Here is a 12073-nt window from a genome sequence, read left to right on the forward strand (position 1 = left end):
GAGTCTGATAGTACCTTTTGAGCCAACACATTTATTAAATGTTTTAATTACATTCTTTAGTCTGCAAAGTTGTTATTATTCTCCAACTGATTTCTGCCTATCTGGAATGCATCCAGTTCAAATTCATAAGGAAAGTGTCCTCCTGTGGAATTAATGTGGTACTCTTTTCTCAGCTGCCTACCTGTCCCTTCCGTTGTATGGAAACTTGCCATGGCCGGGGAAGCTTCATTTGGCTATCTAACCCATCACCATGTGCAAAAAGCCTCACTTATTTTCATGGTTTTTCTTCAGCTTCTGACAGGCATGCCCAGACTCTGTACATGTTTGCTTTCTTACTGAGGCTGCCTTGGTCCATTCTCCAGGTAGACTCCATTCTCACTATCCTTTGAAAGTCTTCTTTTATTTCAATGCTAATCCTTTATTTATTATTGGAGAAAGAAGCTTCTGAAGGATCGTGAGAATGGAACCGGCTTAGAAAATGGCACAAGGTGTCCTGAGTAGGAAGACTACACCTAGCATAGTCTGGTTGTGCCTATCAGCAACTGAGGAAAAACCATGAAGGTAAGTGGGTGCTTTGCATGTGTTGGTGGATCAGATAGCCACCTAAGGCTTCTAAGGCCACAGCAGACTTCTGTGTACTAGTGGGTGCTGTAGGTTGTGCCAGGTTGCCCAGGGCATCTCCCACAGCCCCACATTCCTTACTTGGACTCCATTTGCTTAAGGATCATCTGATATTACTTAACAACTACAACTAAGAGTGACAATATTATAGTAGAGTAAAGCAGTCATACAACATCTTGCTTAACAAGTGAAGACATCTCACTTCGCTTAATGACTGATATTCTAGGCCTGATTGTTGTCATAAGTCAAAGACTACCTGTAGTAATAGAGGTACTCTTTGCAATATGATTCTGGTGTGTGGTGTACCTCCCTCCCTTCTTGTATCTCAATGAATCAGGGAGGCACTTTCTCCAGTTGCTTTCCCAGGACTTAAAAGTGTTTCAGTCTCCTTTATCTAGGTAACAGTTCTGGCATATTTCCAGAAAGGTCATTCCTTAGGTCATGCCCTCCTTCATACCAGCGAGACTTTGAAACCAAATAACCTTTCCCAAATTTTGAAAAGCACTAACTTTAGCATGGTCTATTGTCTCTCACAACTTCAGCTTCAGTTGAAGTATTGTGGCTACAAACTTGACTTTTTTAAAATTTCTGTCTTAGTTAAGACTTTTCCCTGAAATTGATAAGCTTCATTGACCACAGCTTAATGTTCCAATCAAATGACTGACCTGTTTTACGATCTTTAGGACCAAAATAAACAGGTTTCATTATGATCATAACTTGAGGATCACATGTAATCCCATTTTAAATTTGGATCAAACACTTTTTCTCTTCCCAACCCAACTCATAGGATTGTGTGTGAGGATAGTAGAAAGAGAAAGCATTGTGTTTGCAGCCTTGAGTTGTACAAAAATAAAGCAAGGGTATCAATCTAATAAATCATTCATTAATGCCTCTGTCATTGTGATAGGAAGTCCCATTACCTAATTCTTCATTGCATAAGGAAGCAGAACCTTTATCCTTCTTGTCTCTCTAGCATTTAATTTCATTAGATGACCCTGATTCACCTTCTACTCTTTCAGTACAAATTGTCCTTGAGTTATGGTTGCTGAACGTTCAAAGCTAAAATGGTTCCCCAAAAGGCTACTTATGACTAAGATTCAAAGTTTGATTTGAAGATTCTAACATCTTTGTAACTACATCATCAAGCCATGACAGTGTAATGAAATTTTACACATTACAGGGGAGTTTCAATTGCACTGTCATGCACATCTGTTTGATCATGCTCTGCAGACAGTCCTAAACTTCAGCAAGAAGCATGAAAACCAGATCACCTGGAGCTGCACCCAAAAGGAAAGGGTGAAAATAGAGGAAGAATGATGATTTGAATTACTCTTTTGAATTGCTAAATAAATTATCTCTGCACATTCTTAAAATGAAAAGGAATGCTATCTCTAATGACCTATGCAAATTCAGTGAGTGTGCCATTCAGTCTGGTTTAAATTATTTTGATAGCAACATGTGAAGAACTTTAGATAGAATAGATTCTATCTATTTTCATAATTGATTTAAAATTTATGAAAGTAAGTCTTATTGAATCATGATTGTTGAGGTAATTCCCTGTTAGGAGAATGAGTGCACACAGCGAAACATAGTAAGAGTAATGTTGAATAACACTCGACCAGGACACAGATACACTGAATAGTAAAATGTAGGTTTTACTTCCAGTAAATGGTTAAGCAAAGTCCAACAAGCAATCCAAGTCATACATGGTTAAAATAGTCAGTGTTCAGTCCAGAGATAATCCAAATAACAAAGTCTAGTATCATACACAGTTCAGTAACAAACTTACAGCAATCCAAGAAGAATGACGATCAGCAACATACAATAGGGAAAATGCAGGAACCAAGAACATCAACCATCAGAACATCTAGCAACTAACAACTGACAACATATAACCCAGGTTTCTGGCTCCCTCTTATGGCCATTTGAGGAACCACACCCAATTACAATTTTAGCATTCCCTTAAAGAGACAGTATTAAATGTCTATCCTGGTTTATATATTTCCAACCCAACTGTTAGGTGACTATCAGTTCCTAACAATGATGATTGTGGTGCCCCATCTTTAGAGATTACAGGCCAGAAATGGTCCTGACATTTTAAAATATGTTTTTATTTATTTTAATATTATAAACAGTTGGTTTAATTTACTTTAAATAACAGTTTGATGTTTTGAAAGGTTATTATCCTTTTTTTCATACATGACTCAGGAGTACTTCTCCAAATATCCTATTTCCCCCACAATAATAACCCTGTGCAATGAGTTGGACTGAGAAAATGAATGGCCCAAAATCTCTTAGCTATTTTTCATGCCTAAAACAGGATTAAAATTTAAAGTCTCCTGATTTCTAGGCCAACACCTTAAGCACCAAACAAAACTGGCTTTCTTTTTCCCTGGCTTTATTTTGTCATTTTTAACTGATGGTTGTTACAGTTTAGAGCCAAATGTGCATGTACAAATTTAGGCAGTTCTGGTCAAATGTTTCAATGAATCTCTAATTCAAAAACAGCCGACATAACTTCTATATAGAACAAAAGTTAAAACATCTTACTGCAAATCTGAAAGGCCACTTATTACATTCACGATATAAGTAAACAGTGAATATGGCAGGTCATAAATTTGGACTCAGGCCCATAAAGTTGACTTTATTCTTTGCAACATCTTCTTTGATGGAAATAATCAAATTTAGTAGCTCAGTAAATGATCATATATTCTTGTTTGGGTATTTTTTCCCTCTCTTTCTTGACGACCTCTTCTAGCTCAGAAATATTCTTAAATCTCCCTGCCTGCAGCCTATGTTTGAGAACTCCCCACAGATTTTCAATAATACTCAAGTTTGAGGACTGTGAAATCCATTCCAAACCCTTCATCTTTCTTTCCTGTAAGTCCTTCTTGGTTGATTTGGGGATATATTTCAGTATGTCATCTTGATGAAATATTCAATCTCTTTCCAGTTTCAATTTTTTAGCAGTGAGACCAGAGCCCCTAGGATATATTGATATTTGACTCTATTATTTCTTCCATCTTCAAAGTATTTCCTGTGCCACTGGTTGCCATAAAAGCATAAAGCACAATAAAGCCACAATAAAGCTTAACTGTTGGCAAGGTGTGCTTTCTTCAAATGGTTCACTCTTTTTTTCACTTCTAAACATTATGTGGCTGTGGTCAAATGGTTCATTTTTTTTGTTTCAAGAGTCCAAAGTACCTTTTTCAAAATAATTTTATTTTGTATTCTTTAGACAATGACTTTTCTGATGATATCAGAGAACGGTCACTTTTTATATGTAACACTGTTATTGAAAGGTGTCAAAATGCCTTTCTTTTGAGGATTCGATTTTCCCTCTGGGAGAGCTCTGGCGCAAGGATACGGACAACTGCTTAAAAGCTGGATCTTTTTATTTTTCAGGAAGGCAGAGAACAGCGAGAAGTCTGCATTCCTGGGCTAGCTAGCTTCTTATGGTAAGTCCCTGGTTTTTTATACCCTTTTCTCCCTTTATAAGTTGATTTTGTGTGAATGTTTGTATTTGTGCTTAATGTTTCAAATTCTGTTTGAGTTTGTCTTTATTCCCGTCCAAGGGCAAACTCCGAGGGGTGCAGAAGGCAAACTCCGCAGGATGGCCAGATTGTATTATTGGTTTTCTCTAATCTCTTTTAGCTTTAAGATAGTTTTTCATATTTGTTCTGTGGCAATCTCCTGTCTGTCCCTTTTGTAATTTATATCTTGTGTCTTTTGTCTGTTTGTTTTGCTTATTTGGTATGACCTGTGTTTGTAAGGGTTTTCTAAATTATCTTTTTGTTTCCTTTTCTTATTTGTCTAGTTTTCTTAATTACTTAGGCTTTTGTCTATAGGGATTCTTTAATACCATTTTTATTTGAATCCTTTTCCTATGTAAGTTTGTTTTATGGCTGACCTGATGTTCCCCTTGGGCTTTTCCTGTTTTTGTGACACTACTGTCTTCATGAAGTTCCCTTTCCACACTATATTGCGGACAACTACTCCAGTGTCAGCTAAACTGTCCAGAAGGCTATTTGCAAGTGACCTGTTGGTGGTATTTTGAGGGCTCTTCTTCCAGAAATTTTTCTTGATCTTCTAATATTATTACTTGGCTTCAACAGCTCTACATAGCATTCAATATTTTGCATATTTCTAACAGCTGAACTTGCTAGAAAGTGAAGTGTGATTCACACACACAGAGAGAGTGAATTTGGCCCAATTTCATGGGAAAATGATAAAAAGTGACTACGGCTACAAAACTTACACATGCAAGGTCAAGATTTCCTGCCTCCCCTTTTGGAGGTGGGGAGGACAGAAGAGGGAAAGGGAGGGAGGGAAGGAGAGAGAGAGAGGGAGAGAGAAAACCTCCTTCCCTTGCTTTGTAAGAGGGAATTATGTTCATTTTCAAATGCTTAGAGGCTGCTTAGAGGAACATATGGTTTCTGAAAGGAGACACAACAGCACTCCAACCTTGGACATTAGAATAACAGAATTGGAAGGGAATCAGAATCAGAATAAAGCTGGAAGGAACCTTGGAGGACTTCTAGTCCAGCCCCCCTGCTCAAGCAGGAGATCCTATACCATTTCATACAAGTGGCTGTCTAGTCTCTTCTTAAAAAACTTCCAGTGATGAAGCACCCATAACTTCTGAGGCTTTTCCACTGGTTAATTGTCCTCACTGTTAGGAAGTCTCTCCTTAATTCCAGGTTGCTTCTCTCCTTAATTAGTTTCCATCCATTGTTTCTTGTCCTGCCCTCTAGTGCTTTGGAAAATAATTTGACACCTTCTCTTTGTGGCAGCCTCTCAAATACTGGAATATTGCTATAATGCCCCCCGCCCCCAGTCCTTTTATTAGGACTAACCAAACCCAAATCCTGCAACTATTCTACATATGTTTTAGTCTCATCTTAGTTGTTCTTTGCACTTTTTCAAAAGTCTCAACATTTATTTTGTAATGTGGTGACCAAAACTGGAGGCAGTATTCCAGGTGTAGTCTTACTAAGGTTTTATAAAAGCAGTCCTAATACTTCATATGATTGTTCATAGAATCTTTTTATAAAATATTAAATTAAATTAAAGAATCTGTTTATAGAAACTTTGGAGGTCTTTTAGTCCAATCCCTTGCTCAGGCAGGAAACTCTACATCTGATGGCGAACCTATGGCACAAATGCCAGAAGTGACACATAGAGCCATTTTTGTTGGCATGCGAGTCATCGCCCGGAACAGATCCACTGGAAATACGTGCACACCCCGCCAGCCAGCTGATTGTCGCATATCTGCCATGCATGCACAGGGGGACTCATGCACGGGAGACACATGTGCATGCGGAGATGCACATGTGTGGTGTCGTCATGCGCACATTGCACTATGGGTGCAGGCACACAGGTGTACTTTCAGCACATGACAATGAAAAGATTAGCCATCACTGTCCTATACCATTTCAAACAAATAGTTGTCCAATCTCTTCTTAAAAACTTAAAAATTGTTGCTTTGGAGCTTAAGTTGATCCCTTCTTCTTTGTGGCAACCCCTCAAATATTGGAAGACTGTTATCATGTCACCCCTAGTCCTTCTTTTCATTAAATTAGATATACACAATTCCAACACCCATTCTTTATATGTTTTAGCCTCAAGTCTCCTAATCATCTTTGTTGCTCTAGAATCTCAAAATCTTTTTTTACACTGTGATGACCAAAACTAGATGCAGTATTCCAAATGTGGTCTCACTAAGGCATTATGAAGTGGTATTAACACTTCGTGTGAACTTGATTCTATCCCACTGTTAATGAAACTAGGACTGTGTTGGCTTTTGTGGTAGCTGCAGCACACTGCTGGCTCATATTTAAGTGATTGTCTACTAGGACTCCAAGATCCCTCTCACAATTACTAAGCCAAGTACCACCTATTGTGTACTATACCTGTGCATTTAGTTTTTCTTGCCTTACTTTTTTCACCAATGAAATTCATTTTATTAGATAGGATCTAATTCCCATTTTTCTATTTTATCAAGTAGTACATTGTTGTCTATTTTATCAAATGCCTTACTGAAGTCCAAGTAAATTATATTCCCACCATTTGTCTGGTCCTCTACTTTTGTCACTTTGTCAAAGAATACAATAAGATTTGTCTGGCATGATCTGTTTTTGACAAACCCATGTTGGCTTTTGTTATGTCTTTTGTTATGTCTGTAGTTTCCTGGATCAATTTTTTTCCCTATTTTGAAGATAGGAATTATACTAGCTTTTTTCCAGTCCTCTGGTAGTTCCCGATATTCCAGGATCTGGATTAGTGGTTCTGAGACCACATCTGCAAGTTCCTTCAGAAGCTTGGCGTATGAACTCATCTAGGGTGGACAAGATATTTGTTCACCTGGATAATTGTAGACCTAATAAGCCTGTCATCTTTTTGACCCTCATTTACAGTAAATAGAACAGTAAGTTAGCACTAAATCAACTGGAAAAGTATCTGAATTTCTGTACCTGCCACATATGTTGCTGACTTACTTAGAATCTGTAAAGAATTGCATATGAATACAGGTTGTCCTTGACTTACAACAGTTCATTTAGTGATTGTCCGAAATTACAAAGGCACTGAAAAAAATGACTTTGACCATTTTTCACACTTATGACAAGTGCAGCATCCCTATGGTCACATGATCAAAATTCAGATGCTTTGCAACTGATTTATATTCATGATGGTTTCAGTATCCTTGGGTCACTGGGGTCACCTTTCATTACCTTTGGGTAATCAATTACACTTGGGTCACCTTTCATTACCTTTTTCAAACTTCTAACAAGAAAAGTCAATGGGGAAGCTAACTTAACAACTGCAGTGATTTATTTAACAACTATGGCAAGAAAGTTTGCTAAATGGGGCAAAGTTTTCTTAATAATTATCTCACTTAACAAAAGAAATTTTGGGCTCAGTTGGGGTTGTAAGACTACCTGTAAGAATGGATTCAAAATTGAAGAAAGATGAACCATTTAACTTAGTGCATGCAGAGATTGTGTCAGCATTTCTTCACAATTGGAAGTGCCTACAATTTTGCAGGCAAAGTTTACTCACTCAAACAAATAAACAGGTACTAATATCTATATCTATATTTATGTTTTCTGTGTAGTAAGTGTTCATGAAAATGTTAAACTGCTGTTTTTAAGCAAACAAGAAAATGCAATATTAATTTATTTTGATAGAATTTGTGAAAGCACTTAATCTTCCTAGGGGAAAAAAAAGCATGTTTGCCAAGATGAAAAAGATTAGTCTGCAGAAATGTATCACAATTAGAACAAGATATATACAGACATTAGACATATATATGTGTGTTAGTTTGTGTATAACCTTTTCAGTTTGTAAAAGAATCGTACAAAATGGTAAAATGAAGTAAGAGCTTTGTCTTTGCTCAATCACAGGTGGCTAGTGTTCACAAAAGTATTCTAAGGTAAGTGGAGTACATGCAAACATATCGTTTATTTTTGTCATCTGGTTTGTCTTAATCATGATCTAAAAATTCATTTATAAGCCTGTATACAAAATGCCATGTTTATATCAATATCATATGCTGCTTGCTTGAAACAGTACACATTAAAATGAAGAACAGAAATCTGTGTAATGGTCAAAGACAACCAATAACAAAACCACTAAATTCTAGTTGTCAAACATAATTTAGTATGTATATTTCTTCATTTCTTCTGATAAAACAGAAATTATTAAAATTAAAGTGATATGGGTGTGTGTTTACGGCTTCCTTTAAAACTTTGACTTACAGCAGTATCTATTTAAGTTTAAGACAGAAAAAAAATCACACAGAGAGCTCTGTGCAATGGCCTGGTGACTTTTTATCCTCCTGTCAAACCTCAGCAGTTTTATTTGTGGTGATACATGCTGAAGAAGGTTGGAGGTTAAAGTTGATAGGAGGGCCAACAGGAACATCAACTAACTTCTTTCCCAAGATTACATCTCTTAATATATTAGTGCATGTTGGCAGCTGCTGCTGACTTTACAAGTACATTTTATATACTCATTAAACCAAACCCCAAATTCTAGATCATATGAATGAAGTTAATACCTTTGAAGCTTTTATCATAGAGACTTCTAATATTACAATCACATATGCTAGGGTTGTACAATGATTGTTGATTAACTGTTAATGATCGTTGATTAACTGTTACGAAGCTAAGTCATTCTTTTTTTATAATTTTCAGAAATGATTACTAATGTAAGTAAGATTAGAAGCTTCTCTTCAGAGAAGAAAATAACCTTAGAACACTGCAGTAAGGGTTCATTCAATTCACAAATCAGATATTGAACCAAGATTTTGTAGCCGGGCATTTTGAAAAGTAAATGATGCAATTTAAAATTATTTCTTGGCTTTGAGTTTCAGATGTTTTAACAAAAATCTCTATTGGCTATTTTTTGTTATAACCTCCCTCTTTTAAAAGCAACGAGTTTGTTAAGCCATATTCCTTTCAAAGCATTAAGTGGTAGAAACTTCCAGTATGGCTCTCTATATTTTTACTGTTAGATTTCCATTGGAGGGCCTACTTTGAGAACCTGGCTGCTATATTTCTATGTGGAAAGTGATCAATGGACAGCAACATTTTTTAGCACCAGAATTTTAACAATTTTTAATAATAGTTTACAATATATGCTGCTATATTTAAAATAAAATATCCCATAAACATTATGTAAAATATTCAACATAAAATAATCACTAGGGGTAAGAATAAAACAACCAGCTCAATAACAAATATAGCAAGTAGTAGAACTTGAATTTTATTTGAAGTTTTTTCAGATTTTAGTGAAACCTGATATAAAAGTTATAAATAAATATGAATTAGTCATACTCCAGTCATTTAAAAACAGCTGAGGCTGACACAGGCTGACTCAAGCTTTACCAAAACCACAAAAATATAAACAAATAGTTAATAATGTTTCATGACTAGTTTTCTGCAATATTAATAATTGCAATCCTCTGTGCCCCAGCAACGTTCTTAGTATTTGGATGGAAGATCTAAGGCCAATAAAAATGCTTCATTGTGTTAATCTTACATTGCATTTAAAAAGCACTATCCTGCTAAAGGTAGTGTCTTTATTTTCTTTTCTGCCTCTAACTACAGTATACGCAGGATTAAAAAAAACACTTTTCTTAACCTTTGAAATGGAGTTGGATTCTTTATGATGAATTGTAATAAAATGGATTCTTCTCACATACCTCCTTGCTGGCAATTTAAAATGAAGAGTGGAGATAGCAGTCAATCAAATTACAATAAACTGCATCATTTATTTCTGGCCCTTGGCAAATGTTCTAGGCTACCAGAAGATACTTTTCCTGTTCTCAAAAAGTGCTTTATAGTACTTGTTGCCATATTTTGAAAGAAAACTTTGAGTTACTTTACTACTTTGAGAGGGTTAGCTTTGCTTCTGCTAACATGCTTTGGCATGATATTCTCAAAACAATTGAACTATGCCTTTGGCATTTATCAAGGGAAAATATGGTTTATCTCTATACATCTCCTGATGACTCCCATTCAATAGACACATGTTGTAGAGATAAACCACATTTATATACCATTCAAAAGAAACAATAAGAGCTAAGATAGACAAGACAGGAATGTATTCTCTTCAGCAACCAACATCCAGATAAGCAGGGATTAACACCACACAAACAATTGAGCAGCAAACAACATCAAGTCAAGTAAATATTGAAGAAAAAAAATCACACCCCACCAACACTGGCAGGATAAGCTACTATATATAAACACAGAGCAAACCCTACATTCATTAGTACTGTAGATGTTACCTAGTGTGATAATGAAATATCTGCAAGCAAACAACCAAGCTCAGAGAGCACTAAGGACTCAACAGAAATTATTTATTTATTAACCTACATAATTCTGATCAATGACTATTGTGAAGAACCAACTATAGACTTTATGTACAAATATTTTAGAAGATTCATGGCAAGAAGTCATATAAAAGAAAAACTACCTTATATCCCTACTTCTACTCATATGGATGGAAAACTGAAAAAGACAAAAATATACTATTTAGAATATGAATATTAGATTAAAAATCAGGTTGTCTGATTATTATGATATGAAAATAATGACAGAACTAGTGAAAAGAAGTTGGGAAGACTGTTGAGAAAACTTTGGGCGTACACAGTGCTAACAGTTCAGTTGTCAATATAGGCACATATGAGCTGCAGAAAACTATAGGAATGTTTCTATAGAAGTGGAATTGGCCTTTTAGGCACACACCAAACAGTGGTGGGATTCAAATTGTTTTACTACCGGTTCTGTGGGTGTGAATTGGTGGGTGTGGCATACCTTGGTGGGCATGGCAGGGGAAGATTACTGCAAAATCCCCATTCCCTTCCCACACCACTGCTTTCCAGTTCCATTCTCCTGTGCAGGGCAACAAAAGAAGAACCAGCCAATCAGCTGGGACTCGGGAGGCAGAGAATAGATGGGGGTGGGGCCAGTCAGAGGTGGTATTTGCCGGTTCTCTGAACTACTCAAAATTTCCACTACCGGTTCTCTAGAGCTGGTCAGAACCTGCTGAATACCATTTCTGTCACCGAAACAATATACATGCTGGAGGACTAAATAGAAAAAAAATGGCCATCTCAGAATGGACAATAAGATAGTTCTAGATTATTTGTTGGCATCACTGGGCATGTTTTAAAATTAGTGAATTGTTATTGTATAACTTCACTTTATATTGAATTATCAGACTATAGTAAAATGCAAATATTCACATTATCTATAAGATCATATTCCTTACCAGGATATTAGAAAAAAGCAAAATAATATTATGGTATAAAAAAATCCAGGAATTCCAGGAACTGGTAATAATTAAAGGAACAGCACACTCACTTGAGAAAACATTATTAAAACTAACAGAATAACAATTCCTGTACATAAAGAATAAGTGTAATATCAATTAAGAGAACATCTGCATTACAACCTTTGTTCAAATTCTTTGTGGAAACATATGTATTGGTTATGTGCAAAAGTATTCTCTTCAAAATAATGGGTATTAAATAAAACGCTCAGTGTTTGAAAGTGAACAGCTATGCAAAGTAATTTGAAAAAGTATATCACACATCATGAAACAGCTGCAAATCCACAGGCCTATGGAAATACTAGAGTAGTTTTTGAATTGACCAATCTTGCAAGAGACAACGTTATTTTAATGAAACCAAAATTATACTGAATCTGAGAGAAAGTATACTTTCTAAATTGATAAAATATGTGCTAGAGAAAAAAACAGATATTCATGCTTCTATTCAACAAATTAGGAGATGTACATACTAGAATATGTTTATTGCATGAAAATTCAACAGGAAAACTAGTTATATGTATGCACAGTGCATTCAGTTCAGCAGCTTGGTGGAAAAAGAACTTACAGAAAAAGGTTGAAATGAAAATAGTTAATTAGCAATGCAATAATGCAG

At 35.9% G+C, this 12073-nt stretch overlaps 1 protein-coding gene and 1 long non-coding RNA gene across 4 annotated transcripts in view; one reads left to right on the forward strand and one right to left on the reverse strand.

Annotated features, from left to right (window-relative positions):
* Nucleotides 1–12073, forward strand: part of LOC148128224 (uncharacterized) — a 145813-nt gene that overhangs the window by 88308 nt on the left and 45432 nt on the right. For all 3 annotated transcript variants that reach the window (XR_015741057.1, XR_015741055.1, XR_015741056.1), the window contains exon 4: nucleotides 4027–4079. This is a non-coding gene — a long non-coding RNA (uncharacterized LOC148128224). The remainder of the gene's footprint in view (nucleotides 1–4026; nucleotides 4080–12073) is intronic.
* The window catches only part of CDIN1 (CDAN1 interacting nuclease 1), a 133490-nt gene that overhangs the window by 26843 nt on the left and 94574 nt on the right, over nucleotides 1–12073 (reverse strand). The gene's annotated exons all lie outside the window — the stretch shown is intronic.

Source organism: Pseudonaja textilis, chromosome 1 (genome assembly GCF_049901715.1).
Source record: "Pseudonaja textilis isolate UNSWEBS1 chromosome 1, rPseTex1.2, whole genome shotgun sequence".
Classification (NCBI taxonomy): Eukaryota; Metazoa; Chordata; class Lepidosauria; order Squamata; family Elapidae; genus Pseudonaja; species Pseudonaja textilis.